Source organism: Oryctolagus cuniculus, chromosome 14 (genome assembly GCF_051225735.1).
Source record: "Oryctolagus cuniculus isolate XC-2025 breed Fujian yellow rabbit chromosome 14, ASM5122573v1, whole genome shotgun sequence".
Classification (NCBI taxonomy): domain Eukaryota; kingdom Metazoa; phylum Chordata; class Mammalia; order Lagomorpha; family Leporidae; genus Oryctolagus; species Oryctolagus cuniculus.
Window position 1 is genome coordinate 65542563 of NC_142880.1, and position 20181 is coordinate 65562743.

Sequence of the window (20181 nt, forward strand, 5' to 3'; positions counted from 1 at the left end):
ATCTCAGCAAGTTTCTTTTTAATCATGGAAAACGTTATTTTATAATTTCTTTTTTTCTTTCTTTCTTTCTTTCTTTTTTTTTTTTTTTTTTTTTTTTTTTTACAGGCAGAGTGGATAGTGAGAGAGACAGAGAGAAAGGTCTTCCTTTTTTCTGTTGGTTCACTCCTCAATGGCCACTATGGCCGGCGCGCTGCGGCTGGCGCGCTGCAGCCAGCACACCACACTGATCCAAAGCCAGGAGCCAGGTGCTTCTCCTGGTCTCCCATGGGGTGCAGGGCCCAAGGACTTGGGCCATCCTCCACTGCCTTCCCAGGCCATAGCAGAGAGCTGGACTGGAAGAGGAGCAACTGGGACAGAATCCGGTGCCCCGACCGGGACTAGAACCTGGGGTGCCGGTGCTGCAGGCGGAAGATTAGCCTAGTGAGCTGCGGCGCCGACCTATAATTTCTATGAAAAGGAAAGAATCTTAGGAAGACCAGAAAAATGTTCAGCTACTTTCATATGAAGGAAACGTTTTTCTATATATGAAGGTTTTCTATTTATTTATACTCACTAAGACATGGTGATATTGGCAGAGAAGCATATATATAAGTCAATCCAATAAAATTGAAGACTCAAAAATATATCCACACAATATCCAATTACTTTATTAAAAAGATTTATTTATTTATTTTAAAGTCAGAGTTACAGGGGCCAGTGCTGTGGCGTAGTGGGTAATGCCACTGCCTGCAGTGCCTGCATCCCATATGGGCGCTGGATCGAGTCCCAACTGCTCTACCTCCAATTCAGCTCTCTGCTATGGCCTGAGAAAGCAGCTGAAGATGGCCCAAGTCCTTGGGCCCCTGCACCCATGTGGGAGAACAGGAAGAAGCTCCTGGCTCCTGGCTTTGGATCAGTGCATCTCCAGCCAACGGCCATCTGGGGAGTGAACCAGAGGATGGAAGACCTCTCTCTCTCTCAATACCTCTGCCTCTGTAACTCTGCCTTCAAATAAATACATAAATCTTAAAAAAAAAGTCAGAGTTACAGAGAAAGAGAGAGAGACAGAGGGGAAGATCTTCCATCCACTGGTTCACACCCAGAAGCCAGGAGCTTCATCCAGGTCTCCTACATGGGTGGCAGTGGCTCAGACACTTGGACAATCATCTGCTGCTTTTCCCAGGCCATTATCAGGAGTTAGATAGGAAGTGGGGCAGTCAGGTCACAGATGGGCACTCATATGGGATGCCAACATAGTAGGTGGCACCTTTGCTGTCTATGCCACAACACTGACCTCCATTTTTTTAAAGACTTATAGGTTTATTTGAAAGGCATTTTTATGGGGGGGTATAGGGGTACAGTGAAAGAGAGAGAGAGAGACAGAGACAGACAGACAGACAGACAGACTTGCCATATGTTGGTTCACTCCCCAGATGGCCACAAAAGTCTCCTATAGGGGTGGCAGGATCTCAAGTACTCATGCAGTCTTCCACGACTTTTCCAGGCACTTTAGCAAGGAGCTAAAGAAGAGGAGGAGCAGCTAGGACTTGAACTTGCACTCCAATATGGGATGCCAGGGTCATAAATGGCAGCTTAACTTGCCACAATGATGGCCTCTGTTCAATTATTCTTTTTTAAATGACACAGTATTTTAAGATTTATTTGAAAGTTAGAATTACATAGCGAGTGATTGGGGTGGGGGCGATCTTTCATCTGCTGGTTCACTCCTCAAATATCCATGACTGGAACTGGGCCAGGCTGAAGCCAGGAGCCAGGAGCCAGGAGCTTCTTCCAGGTATCCCATATGGCTGTAGGACTCCAAGGACTTGGGACATCCTCTGCTGCTTTCACAGGAGAGAGACCAGGGAGGTGGATCAGAAACAGAGCAGCCAGGACTTGAACTGGCACCTATATGGGATGCTGGCATTACAGACAGAAACTTAACCTTCTGCGCCACAGTGCCGGCCCCTGTCCAGTTAATTTTGACAAAGGAGTCAAATAAACATGATAGAGAAAAAAAGTCTTTTCAAAAAACGATGCTGTGGCGATTTGATGTCTACTGGAAAAACAATAAACCTCTCCCTACAGTTATATTTTATACCAAATCAGCCTAAAGTGGATCATGGACTTAAGTGTAAAATATAAAATTATAAAAAAGAAAATTAGAGAAAATCTTTGGGACAAAAGGTCAGGCAAAGAGTTCTTAGGATTAATAGTAAAAACATATAATTTTTAAGTGAAAATATTGATAAATTTGACCTTACAAAAAATTAAAATTTTCTGATTTCAGGGCAAAAAAATAAAATGTATACTAGGAGAAAATATTTTCAAATCACGTATATGACAATGATCTTGTGGCTAGAGTGCATACATAACTCTCAAAATTCAACATTAAAAAATTAATTAGAAAATGGATTTTAAAAGTACACAAAAGATCAATTGTGAACTGAAATTGATCACTTGGAATAGTGAGATGGCATTGGTACGTGCCACCTTGATGGGATTGAATTGGAATCCCCTGGTATGTTTCTAACTCTACCATTTGGGGCAAGTCAGCTTGAGCATGTCCCAAATTGTACATCTCTTCCCTCTCTTATTCCCACTCTTATGTTTAACAGGGATCACATTTCAGTTAATTTTCAACACTTAAGAATAACTGTGTATTAATTACAGAATTAAACCAGTCATATTAAGTAGAACAGACAAAAAACTACTAAGAGGGATAATATATTAAGTTGTTCATTAGCAGTCAGGGCTATGCTGATCAAGTCACTGTTTCCCATAGTGTCCATTTCACTTCAACAGGTTTCCTTTTTGGTGTTCAGTCAGTTGTCACCGATCAGGGAGAACATATGGTATTTGTCCCTTTGGGGCTGGCTTATTTCACGCAGCATGATGTGTTCCAGATTCCTCCATTTTGTTGCAAATGACTGGATTTCATTGTTTCTTACTGCGGTATAGTATTCTAAAGAGTACATATCCCATAATTTCTTTATCCAGTCTATCGTTGATGGGCATTTAGGTTGGTTCCAGGTCTTAGCTATTGTGAATTGAGCTGCAATAAACATTAGGGTGCAGACCGCTTTTTTGTTTGCCAATTTAAATTCCTTTGGGTAAATTCCAAGGAGTGGGATGGCTGGGTCGAACGGTAGGGTTATCTTCAGGTTTCTGAGGAATCTCCAGACTGACTTTCAGTTCACAATTGATCATAATGAAAGGACTAAGAGTCAAAGGGAGCACATAAACAAGTCTAGTACCTGCTAACACTAACCGATAGAATAAATAAAGGGGAGAGTGATCCAACATGGGAAGTGAGATACTCAGCAGACTCATAGAATGGTGGATGTCCTAAACAGCACTCTGGCCTCAGAATCAGCCCTAGAGGCATTCGGATCTGGCTGAAAAGCCCATGAGAGTATTTCAGGCATGGAAAGCCAAGACACTCTGGCAAAAAAAACAAAAAAAAAAACAAAACAAAACAAAAAAAAAAAACAACAACCTAAATGAAAGATCTCTGTGAGTGAGATCCCAGTGGAAGGAACAGGTCTTCAAAGAAGGAGGTACCTTTCTCTGAAGGGAGGAGAGAACCTCCACTTTGACTATGACCTTGTCTAAACAAGATAAGAATCGGAGAACTCAGAGGGCTTCCATAGCCTTGGAAACTCATGACTGGAGCACAGGGAGATTACTGATGCCATAGACAGGAGTGTCAATTGGTAAAGTCAACAACAGGAGTCACTGTGCACTTACTCCTCATGTAGGATCTCTGTCCTTAATGTGCTGTGCATTGAGATTTAATGCTATAACGAGTACTCAAACAATATATTTCACTTTGTGTTTCTATGGGGGTGCAAACTGTTGAAATCTTTACTTAATGCATACTAAACTGATCCTCTGTAAAAAAAAAAAAAAAGAAATTATCAACTCCCAACTTGACTCTCACTGGGATTAAACATGACAATAGGTCTGATCTGATTTCATCATCATTTAAAAAAATCATCTATTATTTTTCACTTTATGTTTCTGTGTGGGAGCAAACTGTTGAAATCCTTACTTAATGTATACTAAGCTGATCTTCTGTATATTAAGATAATCGAAAATGAATCTTGATGTGAATGGAAGGGGAGAGGGAGTGGGAAAGGGGAGGGTTGTGGGTGGGAGGGACGGTATGGGGGGGAAGCCATTGTGATCCATAAGCTGTACTTTGGAAATTTATATTCATTAAATAAAAGTTAAAAAAAAAGTACACAAAAGAGATAGACATATGGGAAATGAATACATAAAGTTTTATAACATCATTCACTTTCAGACGATAGAAAATTAAACCCACAGTGAGGTATTGCTGTACATCTATGAATAGCTAAAAAGAGAAACAGTGATTACATTAAACTAAACACTGGCATGGGTAAAGAGAAACTGGATGATCACTGTACAACAGTGGTGAAGATGTAGAATGGTTTACTCATTCTAGAAACAGACTAGAAGCTCTCTATAAATTCAAATGCATTTATAAGTTTTTGAAAGCAGATATTGGACTGTTGTCTGTATATCCTGAAGTACTAATGAATTTTTTCCATGCCAGCATTTGTACAGAACTGTTTATAGCAGCTTTCTTTGTAATAGCCAAAAACTGAAAACAAGCCATTATTACATGAGAGAATGATTAAATTGTCATATTCATAACAAAATCTACTAAAAATAGGAATAAATATTGACATATGCAATAATGTGAGCAAACTTTGAAAAAAATGTATTGAGTAAAGGAATCACTCTCAAAATGGCGTAACTTATGTAGCATTTATGAAATAACAATTTCAGAAGTGCACATCTTTGTGGTTTCCAGTGTTTGATACAGGAGAGGGGTAGGTATGGTTATAAAGGGGTAGCATGAGAAAGACTTATGATGGTACCAGTCAGGTACACTGATTGTGATATGCAATAAAACTAATAGAGTTACATATACATATATACATGAATATATGAATAATTGGAGAAATCTGAATAAACTATGGATCATAACATCCAAACTTTTTGTTATTTTGTTATTGCACTTTGGTTGTATAAGGTATTAGTGTTAGCAGAAGCTGAAGAAAGGAAGCACAGGAGTACTTGCACATTTTTATGCATGCCTGTGAATATATAATTTTTTCAAAAGAAAAAATTTTACAAAATGATAAGCTAGGCTTCCATGTGAAAACTGGAATGAAAAGGGGAGACCACTAAACAAGTTGCTTGGGAAAGGTAGTAGCTCAGACCAATGTGATGGCAGTGGAGAAAAGAGAAGAAAGCAGAGAAATTGACGAAAGATTTAGGAAGTATCCGTACAATGTTAATGAAACATAATGATTACTTAGCTAATGGAATAATGCAAAAGAAGAAAGAAACACTAAGGTGTCTGATTTGCAAAGCTGGTGAATTCTGCTGTAATTCACTGAGACAGGAAGTAATGTAAGGGAAGAACACCCATTTAGAGCAGGTGAATAACATACCATCTGGACATGTTCATTTTGGAAGACCTCCAAAGTGTACTGAGGCCAGTGCTATCAGTGGGATGTGTAGGCCAGTACTCAGAAGGCAGGGCTAAGTCATGTAAGCTGGAACTTTGTCAGTGGAGGGATGACTAAGGGTGTGGTTATCAGATTGCCAGGAATGGTAGTGATGAAGACCTGGGCCAGAACCTTAGGAAATTACCTGTGTAATGCTCAGGAAGTCAGGGAAGAAAAAGATTAAATTGCAAAATAAATGAGGAAAGAAAAACTGGCAGGAGGAGTTTTCAGAATCTGATTTTAAGTCAATTAAATTCATGCAACATAAGGTCTTTGAAGAGTTACTTTGTTCTGCCGATCAGGTGCAATTTGGGGAAACTATGGAGAAGGTGAGAAACATTTCCTCTACTGAGAAAGGGCGGCCCAGTGATGCCACCACCTGTGATTCAGGCAACCCGTATGGGCGTTGGTTTGTGTCCCAGCTGTTCCACTTCCAATCACGATCCCTGTATAACGGCCTAAGAAAAGCAGCAGAACATGGCCCAAGTGTTTGGGATTCTGCCATCCACATGGACGACCTGGATAAACTCCTGGTACCTGGCTTCCTCCTGGCCCAACACTGGCTGTTGGAGCCATCTGGGGAGTAACTTTCAAAATAAATAAATGTCTTTCTAAAAAAAAAAAAGGCTGCCCAATTTCTTCTATTCTCCTTACGGCAGCTTAGATGAGAGGCTCCTCAGGATTGAATCTGATTGCCCTGCACTGTATTCCACCTGGAAGAATGCTGTGACTAGACAGGGAGAATGTCTGTGAGATTAGTGCGAACCTTTCAAGTAGCACCAGACTGGCTGTGTTAGCATTTCCAGGTCCTCCAGTGGATTCCTACTTGACGCGAGGAAAACAGGACCTTATTTGGCCATAAACTTTTTGCTGAAAGGGACCTAAGTATTTTGTGGACTTCATTCTATACCCAAGACAAATACACAAAAACTCATATTTAAAAATAAGTTTATAAACATGTGGCACTTCTGCAAATAATTTGAAATATGTCAGATCATCCCTCATCATTGCCAGTCTCTTCATTATACTCTTTCACACATACATCACCATCAACATCTTCATCACTATGTTGTATGTTCACTCTGTTCAATACCAGGTACCATGTTAGTTCTTCATACTTCATTTTGTTTAGCCCTCAAAGATGCCTAATAGCTAGTGTGAATTTTTAATTGCTGTTTTTACAAAAGATACAATGAAGAATTAGAGGTTTAGGTAAGTTATTCATGTTCTCAGAACTAGTTAAATGGCAAAGTAGGGATTTAAATCTACATCATGCAATTACTTTTCCAAGGATAAGTAAACAGCATTCTGTGTCATTACTCCTGCCTGACACAAAGTCATACGGCTTCTTGGGAGAGAGAACGACACAGACATGTGTTAACTCTGTGCAGCTATGCGGCACATCTCAACCCTGCTCATGCCCACCTCTTTCTTCTCTTTGAGAGAACATTATAGTTACAGTGTGAAGTTCAAGGACGACAAGAATAAAATGTGAAAATGAAATCTTCGATGTGTGGCCAATAGCAGAGATGAGATCTAGAGTACACAGCCTGGGACTGGAATTATCACCATCTTTCAACTGGAGAAAGGGAGAACCAATGGCTAAGACGTTATCAGTCAGAACCCGAGGCTTTGGCTCAGAACTGGACCCTTCAAGGAGCTGCAAGAATCACACACAGAGAATTGCCCCATTTGGCCTCTGCTAGACAGCTACTTCCCTCATGCCCTGCAAAGGTGCTCATCTCTATTTCAAACAGAAGGAATCATGCCCATAGCAACAATGACACCTTTAAACAAGGAAGAGTAGTTCCACTCATTTAGAATCATGTAAGCATAATTCGCTCCTGTCCTCACCATGACCTCCCAGGCAAAAATAATAATAATAATAATTTTGAGTCTTTGAAAAAAGTATTTCTACTGCAGACAGAGCCTTTGAAATTAAAAGAAAAAAATTCCATATATGAAATCTCACTTTTCCCTTGCTATAATAATAAACAGTATTTCAAACAAAAAATGATAACTAAACTTTACAACCATTTTCACATCAGAGTCCAAACAGGAAAATAGAAATTAGTTCTCAGTGAGGGGTACTTAACTCAAGGGACTGCTTACTCAGGTTACAAAAGACTGAGGTGCCCCTGAGAAGTACCCAGAAGTCCATAACATCCCTATACTCAGTAGGAGTGACTGGAACCCACGGGCCTGATAAATAGAAACCGGAGGCACAGAGAATCACAGCGAAATACTGCACAGATGAAACAGGAGGAATAGGGTATCTTGGTCTTTTCCTTTGTTTGTCATAAAATATTCTGCCAGTGCTTCCTGTTGGCCTGTCCCAGCCAGAAGCCAGCTGTTGCAGAAGCCTGGAAACTTCAGTCTGCAGGGGCAGAGGAAGGAAGAATCTAAGAGCAAGCAGGCCCAGGATGGGCACATGCCAAGGGGGCAAACGCTGTACTTAGTCAACCCTACTGTCCCAGATGCCTAATAGCTAGTGTGAATTTTTAATTGCTGTTTTTACAAAAGATACAATGTGGTATGTGATCAGAAATCAAGCCATAGAGTTCAGAAGTATTTTTCAGGGTAGCTTTTACAATTCTAATTTTAGAACCTGGGAATATAATAAATATGTAAAGAAAAATAGTAGATAATAAAGAATAAAGCAGAGAAATTTGCTATTTAATAAAAACTTTGGGGGACATTTTATCTTGCTACACTCTGATTTAATTTGCAAATTACCTCTGGAACTGACTTTAGCATGAACCTTAATTTAATAGGTTCATGTTCAAAGATGCAATGCCTCCAAATTGTATCTGTGCCTTGGAGTCATAAGAGCAGTGCGCAGGAGAAAAGACAAGAGCATTGATAACTCATTGTTTTACTGTATTTTCCTCACATTATTCAAAAGATAAAGCTAAGAGCACTGCACATCTCTTATTCTACATGTGTCCTTCTGCCTTCTCAGATCAGTGTATGACTTCTCATTTTGGTCTTTGATGTTCATTATAACATGATTCTACTCCTATAGATACTTTTGTTATTCATTATTATTTTGTTAACATATACTCATATATATATATATATAAATATATGCCATCAAAATGGGCTGCAAATTATCTTATTGCATGGATATGTTTTCAGTGGATTTTTAAAATTTATTTTAATTTTCTTTGAAAAAGCAATATAGAGGCTGGCGCCGCAGCTCAATAGGCTAATCCTCTGCCTGAGGAGCTGGCACACCGGGTTCTAGTCCCGGTCGGGGAGCCAGATTCTGTCCCGGTTGCCCCTCTTCCAGGCCAGCTCTCTGCTATGGCCCGGGAAGGCAGTGGAGGATGGCCCAAGTTCTTGGGCCCTGCACCTGCATGGGAGACCAGGAGGAGGCACCTGGCTCCTGGCTTCGGATCAGTGCAGTGCACCGGCTGCGGTGCGCCGGCCACAGTGCGCCGGCTGTAGCAGCCATTGGAGGGTGAACCAACGGTAAAGGAAGACCTTTCTCTCTGTCTCTCTCACTGTCTACTCTGTCTGTAAAAAAAAAAAAAAAGAGAGAAAGAAAGAAAGAACAAGAAATAACAAGAAAGAAAGAAAGAAAGAAAGAAAGAAAGAAAGAAAGAAAGAAAGAAAAGCGATATATAGACAGGCACAGATAGACAGAAATCTTTTATCCACTCAGTTAACTTCTCAAACACCGACAATATCCACCCTGGACCAGGCCAAAATCCAGGAGCCTAGAACTTACTCCAGGTCTCCAAGATGGGTAGCAGGGAGCCAACTGTTAGAGCCTTCACCTGCTGCCCCCGAGAGGGTCTGTTAGCAGGAAGCTGAAAACAGAAGCAGAGCCAAGACTCAAACTCAAGGATATGGGATGCAGATGTCCCCGGTGGCATCTTAACTGTTGTGCCATTGCCCACTCCTAATGCTACCATTTAGTGATGTCATTATGATAGCTTTTGGTCCTGACTTTTTGATGTTTTCACAGCAATAAGATGAACATCTATATTACTGCATATTTGTGTACTTTTTCATGTGATTGCTGAGAATAAATTCTCATGGGTGTAATTCATAAGTCAAAGGGGTTGGATTAAACTATTTGGTCTACATTTTTCTACAACTCCAAGGATCTCAGTGGCTTAAAACATGAGTTTAGTTCTATTGTTTTGTAGCACGGTAGAGCAATTACATTATACAATAACATTGAATATTTCAAAATATTTAAAGTCCCAACACATAGAAAATATAAAAGTTTGAGATGACAGAAATGCCACTTACTCTGATTGATCATTATACAACATATGCATGTATTATCATACTGTACCCCATAAATATGTACAAATATTATATGTCCATTTAAAATAAATAAATTTTGAAAGACACAATAGTTTATTTCTTGCTTACAGATTGAGGATAACCTCTGGGATCTTGTAGAGGGAAAAGAAGTTGACAATGACAAACTGATTCATCAAATTTCTGGTTAGAGTAGCTCATACCAATTCTATTCACATTTCCTTGTCCAGAGAAAATACTGTAGCCAGTCATGAAAAGTAACCCTCCTGCAGGCAAAAAGCCCCTCCAGGGAGGAGAAACAAATATTTTGAATAAAAGGAAGTCTACATTTTCTTCCTCATACCAAAATACATCATTATCGTTATTATAAATGAGGACTTGATTACATGTTGCCCCAGACAGAAAATGGAAATTGTGAAATACAGAAAGATAACAAATCCTAATAAATTTCCAGAAGATAATTTAAAGCCACAAAACTAAAGCAGGATAATCATATGCATTTCCAATTGGAAAAGAAAAGTAGCCAGAACTTGACCAATATAAATAATTTTTTAAAAAATTTATTTACTTGAAAGTCAGAGTTACACAGAGAGAGAAGGAGAGGCAGAGAGAGAGAGAGAGAGAGAGAGAGGTGTTCTATCCACTAGTTCACTCCCCAGATGGCTGCAAGAGCCAGAGCTGCGCCAATTCAAAGCCAGGAGCCAGGAGCTTCTTCTGGGTCTCCCATGTGGGTACAGGGGCCCAAGGACTTGGGCCATCTTCTACTACTTTCTCAGGACATAGCGGAGAGCTGCCTAGGAAGTGGAGCAGCCGGACTCTAACCAGTGCCCGTGTGGGATGCAGGCACTGCAGATGGTGCCTTCACCCGCTGTGCCACAGTGCCAGCCCCAACACAGATTTTCAATCCCAACTATTAGATGATGGCAAGCTACAGTTTCTATCCCTAAATCATCATTGGCTTCTTGCTCAAATTTATTTAGAGGGATTTTATTGTGTAAAATGATATTTAACTATGAAATGGAAGACTTTATGTCAAATTTAAGAAGAAACCAAACAATGCATTGATATTTGGATTTATAACTTCAAATCACCTTTTTCGTTTTGGAAAGATATACAGATAATGTCAGGGTCAAGTAGGTAAGGTTTTTAAAATCATTGACCTTTGATAACCTCACTTAAATGAACAGAGAGATTTCTGGTCAGTAAGAGAATTAAATAGCATAAGGCTTAAACCCACCCACTCTGGCGAAATAAACTTTCCCATTCACACTTCAAAAACAAGCACAGAGATGCAAAGAAAACGAGAATGAAAAATAGGGAAGATATGGGAATTTTACTGGTATATCAGTAACCTGGTTGATTAACCTGCAGGGCCACAGTTATAGCTGAAAGCAGAAGACAGCAGAAGCCCTGATCAATAAGACTATAAGCTTTTCTTATTAAAATGATGAAAGGGAAAGTTCTCTACAAGTGTGCGAAGCTTTATTGTATAAAGTGCTTATCCAGGAACAGGTTGCAGATAATATACTCACAGGCATCCTTATGTTTCAGATTGACTGACTGAATTTTGCTTATAAACGATGTCTAAATCCTCTCCATTCGGGGCAGATTAATGCACAATTCCCAAGTCATTCTTGGATATCCACGTCCAAGTGTTCTACCTCTTGCACACTAAAATTGAAGGATAACTAATTTTTCACCCCTGCTTCCTATGAGTTTCACTAGTAAAGATAAACTCAAGGGCCTAAATGAGGAATCACGCTGTAGCAGAAACAATGTTGTGTTGTGAAGCTGGAATGTAAGATGCGGCAGGACACCAGTCACCTTGACTACAACTTGCTACCCATGCTAAAGAGACAGAATCCTGAGAGTGCGGAGCTTCTGAAAGAGAAAGACACTATCTTAAGGGAATTTTTTGCTTAATAACTGGAAATAAAGAAAAACAGCAACTTCTGCTTCAAAGCATGAGACAGAGAGAGAAAGAGAAAGAGAGAGAGAGAGAGCGCGCTAAGAGGTAACAGGAAGAGACGAGTGTTAAATTATAAATGAAGCTGGAGATCATAATAAAAAGAGGTAAAATTTTCATTCCTGAATGAATGGTGCACATGAAGAAGGAGACGAGAATTTTACCCATTTATAGTCACTATAAGATTAGTGAGAATGTTTCCTCATGAACTTAATAATATTTCCCAAGATAAAATAAATACTGAACCATTTTATTCTTACAGAGGGAAGGTATTTTCCTAGAAAAATACTCTTGAGAACTTGGTGGAGATACCAGTTTGCACTAATGTATATTAATGGGAAAACATCACATTTTTATTTATGTGTCTAGATCCATAAAGAGTTGTTTTCACAAATGTGGGAAATTAGAACTGTGCCAAACAGCCAGCCTTCCCTTTTCAACCACATCAAAAAGGCTGCTGGAAGCTCTTTCAAAGACGCAGGCTGAAAATCTGGAAACATAATTTGAATAAAGGGATTATAACTGAGTTATTTACTAATAACACATGAAATAAAGTGTTTAGTGTGATAAAATAACACCTTCTGTTTCCTTGTGATTAGCCACATCACATAGCTGCTAGTTTTTGGACATTATATTGGAACTCCAGAAGGTATCAGTACTCTAGATACAACAACTTTGGGCAGAATTATCTGAAAAAAACAACAAGGTACCAGCATAGTATCATCCAGCAGATGCTTCCAGTCTGCCCACTGGCACCAGGAAGACAAAGTGCCCCACTGCCGAACGGCTCCATCTAAAATACACACTTGGCCAGGAGCTGAGTAAACCACAGTGAACAGTTCAGAATCTCTATTACACAAAGAAGCAAACCATTTTCTTGGTTTTATGACAATCCACCTTTTAGTGACACAAATCGAGGATTTCCTCTTGTTGTTATTGATCCATGTGGAATTACTATGACCAATGGTTTTAAACCAAATCTACCACTTTTCTGTGGATATTTAGAAGAAATAGTAGGTGGACACACAATACAATTGAACATGAATTTATTAAATATTATGGAAGATCGATTACTATGTCAGGCCCTTCAGTGGATAGAAAGAGGGAGAAAAATGGTGGAAAAGAACAGACTATGCCATGAATTTTCAGTGACATGCTCTGTACATTCAACTCAAAGACCAGGCTCACGTACAGAACATTACATTCATCACCCCAAAACAAGTCATGAATTTCATCAATTTCCCATTTTAGTCCTTAAAAATGTCATATAAATTTCAGACCAGATAACATAAGTAATCTATGTTTAACTGAGAAAAAAGGAATAGATGCATCCTTAATTCATTACAAGAGCTCTTACCTATAATCATATTGAATAAAAACTTCACTTTCCTTTTATTCATGAATGCAAATACAGGGGAAAATCCTTTTGTGTGTTGCCATATTTCAAATCAACAGATAATACCATGCAGACACTTTTCATCTCTGCGTCAGTATTTAAAAGAAACTGATAAAATGTATCCTCACTATTTAGCCTCAGCAATGAATTGGACAATTTAATAAGTGTTTTGAGAAAAACTTCATTATTTGGCATCTGCCTTTTGCATAATGATATTTACTACATAGTAACAGTAATTCTGAGCTTGTGTTTTGAAATCAGACAAGACTAGCTCAAATTGTGGCCTATTCATTAGCCAACCATTTGACTTTGGGCAAATTGCTAACTTAGCTAGACCTTACTTTTTTCTTCACAAAATGAATAAAGATGAATAATTTCTTTTATTAAACAGAATCATGGATACAAACATCTAATATATAGTAAGTACTGAGACACTGAGAGTACTTTTCCCTGTTACAAATCAAGTAAACTTAAATATCACCATCCATCCAACAGACTATGGGTAGAATTCTGGCAATCATTGGATGACTGTCAGAAATGCTCTTTAGGAATGTATAAAGAGTCACTTAGCATCCAGAAGCAGCCTGTTGGGAGAATTTAAATCAAAGAGATAATCAGAATACAAGTTGGGTTGGAAATTAGACTTTTTAAAACTAGAATTCAGTTCTGCAGCCAGCAAAGCAGTCTGAGCATGAGTGTCTTGGTCAGCTCAGTCTGCTACAATGGAATAGCTTAGAGCTGTAGAATTACTAGCAACAAATGCTTTAGAAGTAATACAATTAGTCCAGGACTACTGACTGTAAGGGTATGAAACAAGATGCAGAAATCACACCTTCTACCTTTCTTTACAATTTGCTATGCAGGTTTTATTTTGTTGCAATCCCATGTCTATTTTTATTTTTGCTGTCCGTGCTTTTAGAGTTATAGTCAAAAGTGATTGTCCAAACCAGTGTCATGGATCTTGAAAAAAAAATACCTACAGTTTCACCACTCTCCTGGTACATTAATTTTTATGTTTAAAAATAATATGATTTTATTAATGCTTAAATATAATGTAGGAAAAATATCAAGCAATGGGGGAGGCTTTTTAATGTGCATGTTATGACCTACTAAATTGACTGCATGACCTCCAGTTTGGAAAATGTATCTTTAATATGCATAAATTGGTACATTTATTTTTCTTGTTCAGGTTTCCCTTCCACAAGAAATGATACTGGGAGAGCTTTCTTAGGCTCAAGACTTGGTAACTTGCCATTAACTGAACAAACATAAGACAGACTTAAAATGATGATCTGACTTCCACAGAATTGAAACCCCCTCAAAGGCAAGCCTTATACTAACCCCAAATAATAACAAAGCATAACCTTTTAGGAGTGATACTAAAGGAATTCCTTAGTTTTAGATGAATCACATATTCAATGTGATCTTTAATTGCCTAATAGTTTGATATAACTAGGACAATACCCTTTATAACCAGTGGACTAATTTTGTGAGTGTAGTCTGTCTTCCCCTACCATGAAAACAGACCTCCTATTTTACTCCTAGAGCCAAGTTCATTTAATTTTGTAATTTATTTAGAGATATTTTTGAAATATCTTTCCAGCATTGTCAAAGATTTCAGTAAGATCATCCTGCTTTATTCAATCTCTTGCATGTAAAGAAGACAATGATTTGACTCCCCTGGTACTAAAAACTTATTCTAGAAATTTCACATGAAGTTTAAAAGCCAAAATAGTTGTAATAGCCTTTATATAGTTTTGACTAGCACAAGAAAATCCATGGCAGGGACTTCTATATTTTCTTCTAATGTCTGAAGATAATGCTGTGGAGAGTTATTTGCTATGAAACAGAACTTCAAATATCTAATTTAAAAGTATGTCAAACACATATGCTTTTGTTAGAATATTCGCTATCCAATACAAGTGTATATCATGAGGTTATTAACTTATTCCTGATTTTCTTTTCCTCTGATTACTGTTATTGTAATAGTAGCAAAGGAATTTCTTACAAAAATCATTGTTTTCATCCTGTTAGTAATCTTGTTTTAAGTGTGAGTAATTCAGTTTGAAGCTCTATTTCTAAAAAGTTAAATGGATCTGGGATTATTTTTCTTAATATGATTCACACTGAATATATATGTTTAGGGGGAAATGTATATTTCAGGACAATGGTGCAGCTCCATCTTCACGTCTCATTACTTCTAGTTCTCAAACTGTTGCCTTATATTTTTGTATTTTTTGGCTATCCTTGTACAAGAGGTGTTCAGAAAATTCATGGATACAAAATTCATAATGCAAATTTTCCATGAACTTTTGGAAGTCCTCTCCTGATCAGACAATCTCATAGAGAGTATAAATTCAGATCACTGCTTGGCAGCTCCAGGAGACAGTAGGTGGCTGGGCCATGTATTGCCAGCTGTTTCCAGATGTTAAACCCATTTGAGAATCCAATTCATCCTGAAATAATCAGTTACAGCACTCCACATAATCTCCTGATTTACGTATTTTGCTGTCGTTGATGGATCCAAAAATAAATAATGACCTCAATGAGTGGACAATTCGTCAGAGCATGGACCAAGATCCCAAATGGCTACAAGGTAAGCAAGAGAGCAGCTACATGCAAAAGAAAAGTTACCAAAAAGAGAAATGTGTGAAGAATTTCTATTATAGCAGGTCTATGTATCTTTTACATAAAGACAATTAACTTTAATCTTCACATTAAAAGAAAATATGTCATATGAGATGCACATTATATAGGTCTCAGGATATACATTAGAAGGAAACTGGGTGGGAGGCAAAGCCAAGACTTGAACCCATGCATTCTGTTCTGGCATGTGGACAAACCAAGTGGCTTCTAAAGTACTGCCCCCAATGCCCACCCCTACCTTATCTTTTAATTCTATTGTGTATGAACTTTTCTAGGTCCCCTCATATTGAAAAGGGGAGGATGTGTGGATAAAATGAGGAAAATCTAGAAAACTCTGACCAGGACACACGATTCTTTTGTTACTTCTTTAAAGTCAACTCATACTTGTAATATCCTTTGGAGTCTTTGGGATTAGCTTGTCTATTTCTCTTCTTTTCTACCACAAATGACTTTTCCCCCTGATAGCCGATCTTCTTGAAGAATGGAATACTAAGACATAATTTATCTCTAGTTTCTCGTGTCCTATGATGAATCCGTTCATCCTGTTTGTGCTTGCTAAGTTTTTTCTTTACCACAATCACTTCTAGAGAAAAACTTATTCACATAGTGTACCGTGAGGATGCCTCAGAGCACAAGAGCTTTATTGATCATGGGCAGCCTTATCTCCATCAGAATATGACTGGGGTGAGGCCACACGGCTTTTTAAGATTGATAATCATCACTCCTTCCCAAACTTTCAACTGATCTTGATAAACATAAAGCAACTGTTTCTCAATTCTATATCACCTACCACCTCAGCACTTCCCTTCAAAATACACCATCGTCAAGTGTAGAATCAAAGGGATTTTCCAGACTAGCAATACTCTTCTGCTTTTCCAAACAGAATTTCATGTTAAACCAGTTACCACTGAGTGGCAAGGGCTCAAGTACTTGGATCATCTCCTGCTGTCTTCCCAGGTGCATTGGCAGGAAGCTGGATTAGATGCAGAAGAGCCAATACTTGAACCAGCCCTCAGATATGGGATTGCCAGCATTGCAAGTGGTCTGTGCCACAACAACAGCCCCAAAATGTTTTGGATTAAAATCTTTGCATACCTTCCAAACAAAATTGTTCTTAACCTTTCCCTCCCTCACCGAGAAAGTTCATGTAACCACAATCTAATGTTGTTTTAGTCTGGTTTTCCACTTGAAGGAAACATGAACGCACCTTGACTGGTGCTGGAGATCTGTAATCTGAGGGTGGGCAATGAATCTAGTGCTCTTTGAGCTTGGACCTGTGATCTGAGAACATGATCCAAAAGCACTCCTCCTGGTTGAATGAAGGAGCAGTAAGCAGGCCTGAAAGCATTTACGAAGCTTCCTAGTGCTTTCACACAGTTCTGCCTTCTGTTTCTCTGATCGGCTCTGCTGAACAGACCAGCCAGAATCATAGACATATAGCTGAGAAGGGAAATAGTCATCATTGCTAACTCTCAATGACTTTAATTTTTCTTGTTTTCCTGTCTCTTGGAGACAGGAAACACATAAGCACATTTGGAAAGTTCATGAATTGGAAATATTAGTAATGACAGTATCCTAGCTGTGTATTTTCTGGGCTTAAACCTACAAAAATGAAACTGAGGTAGAAGTAGATGCTGAAACACTTACAGACTGTAATGATATCTGCCCCCACTCCCCTCTCTTCCACCCCCAATATTTTCTACCAAATCTTTTTGTCAGTTCTTGGGCTGGAAAACATTCATGATGTATGGGATAGCACATATACCCTCACATATACCCAAAGTTACAACCTGTCCTACATATACGTACACATAGTTCCTGGCATGGAACAGAAAAGTCACATTAGGGTTTCCTGGAACAAAGATCAGTTCAGGGAAGAGGAGAATGAAGACAAATGGTAGATAGGAAGGGAAATTCCACAGACAAAGTTTGAGGCTGTCAGTTTCACCTATGGCCTCCACAGGTTCTCTGCCAACAAGAATCGTCTCTACGTTTATTAACAGTAGTGTGCTGAGCATGGCTGCCACCTGTTCACAAGAGACCTAAACATATGCATTGCTTCCAAATTTCCAGTTTACTGATGGTGGTATCATCAAATACATTGTGGTAGGGGCATTTACACCAACGTGCCAGAGTACCAGCTCACTGCCAGTTACAATTTATGTTCAAGGAAATGCAACACTCACACAGTGGTCTCACTGAAAGGATATCTGATCAACCTCATTTTTTCCATTTCCAGAGATGCCTTGGTGTCATACGTGGTAATTTCTTGATCAACAGCATCACCAGCACCTTGGAACTTGTGAATCAGAATCTCTGGGCTGGGGCCCAACAACAAAGTCCTCCAGGGGATTCTGGTACATGCTAAAATTTAAGTGTAGCCTCCCGTGCTGGCATCTAGGGAGTTTGCTTCATCTAGTTGTGTGTGTGTGTGTTTTGAGAGGAAAGCAGAAGTCTAACTGCATATTTCAAGGCTTTTTGCACTATTTTTAAGATTTTTTAAATTTATTTAACAAGTAGAATTATAGACAGTGAGAGAGAGAGAGAGAGAGAGAGACAAAGATCTTCCTTCCGTTGGTTCACTCACCAAATGGCCGCAATGGACAGAGCTGTGCTGATCCGAAGCCAGGAGCCAGGTGCTTCTTCCTGTCTCCCAAGCAGGTGCAGGGACCCAAGCCTCAAGCACTTGGGCCATCTTTCACTGCCTTCCTGGGCCACAGCAGAGAGCTGGATTGGAAGAGGAACAACCGGGACTAGAACCAGTGCCCATATGGGATGCTGGCGCTGCAGGTGGAGGATTAACCTAGTGTGCCACGGTGCCAGCCTTGTGCTATTTTTAAAACTGAAAAGATATAAGCTTTGGGAATGAAACAAACTTGAAAAGAGAGAAGATCAGGGAAAGGCAAGCATTAACTCCTGGAGAAGGCAATAAGAGGTGAGACCCAAAATACGATAAAATTAGCCTAAGACAAAAACAAAGGTACATTTTCCATCTTCCAACAAGACTTCGTAATCATTAGAGACTTGCTTCATTGTTACCTTTGCCCACTTTTGTAATAACAGAATGCCTGCAAGCTCTGTTTAAGTAAAATGACTTTTTTTTTTTCAAAGCAGATACCATATTCATCGAGGTCTCTGAACTATTGGCCTGTCACATATTCAGGTCTCACAAAGTTAGTTGAATTTGCATGAAAAATAAATTAAAGATTTCAGTCCCAGTCAGTACTAAGCAAATGAGTCATCTTTTCATTACTTGAAGTAGAACAAAATTAATAATAGGAAAACGGGAACTTTGAATAAGGGCTATCGCTATCGTATACTGAATACTTTTTGTGGGCTCCTGCTTCCAGCTTTCTGTTGTTATTTGTGCTGGGAGGCAGCAGGTGATGGCTTAAGCAGCTGGGTCCCAGACACCCATGTGGGAGACCAGGATTGAGCTCCTAGCTCTGAGTTTGTCCCTTTGCCTGGGCCTGTTGTAGGCATCTGGGGAGTGAACCAGTGGGCTCCCTAACCAGCACCACCTCTCTGAAATCAGGATTTAAAAGAACAAAAGACAAAAGCACATCAAACTCATATTCTGAGTGAAGACTTAATACAGTCCTGTAAGGCAATGAGGGAAATACAACCAACAAAATTAAATCCATCTCACCATTCAGAGATTTGGAAATTATGGAATTAGGGAAAAGGAGCATACAACCGAAAGGGGTGTGGAAACTCCTTTCAGCAAGCAGACTAACAAACCACACTTTCACATACAGTGCATGATAAACAACGACTGCTGAAATGTGATACAGAGCTCTTAACAATACGGTGTACCATAAAGTGACTCTCTGGTCTGTCCCAGTTGATCTGTGCATGCTCCAGTCAGGATTCTGGCTGTGGCTGATCCTATCCAGTTTTATCAAGGACTCTGAACAGACAGCTCAGAAAATTCACAGCAAAGATTACTATTATGACATAGCAACTTACTATGCTGCAGGCAGGCAGGCAAATGGCTATTGTGGGTTGTTAGTATGTTAGGCCACTAACAAAATCTACATTAAGCAAAGAGGGAGAGGATATTCCATTGTCCAGAGTTTCAGTTTGACTGAAGTTCAGAGATATTTAAGTTAATAGTTCAAAATACATGAGTTAATTGCCTATGTCTGTCTCACAAGTATTCCTTAGTATAATGAATGCTAAAGCTTATATGTGTGTTTTGTTTATTTTTATTCACATTACTGGCAGTTCTGGCTATTTTAAGGATATACTATAAAGTAAATTTTCTATGTTTATAGAAAAGAGTCAAAATTGGGAAAAGGTCAAGGAAGACCCTCACACAATAATTATCTAAGGAAATAATTACAAAAAATTTATTTTTATGACATCAC

General features: G+C 39.0%; 1 long non-coding RNA gene across 1 annotated transcript in view; it reads right to left on the minus strand.

The window, feature by feature from the left end:
- Positions 1–1609: 1609 nt before the first annotated feature.
- The window catches only part of LOC149122364 (uncharacterized), a 32789-nt gene continuing 14217 nt past the window's right edge, over positions 1610–20181 (minus strand). Inside the window, exon 2 of the long non-coding RNA XR_016220268.1 lies at positions 1610–1820. This is a non-coding gene — a long non-coding RNA (uncharacterized LOC149122364). The remainder of the gene's footprint in view (positions 1821–20181) is intronic.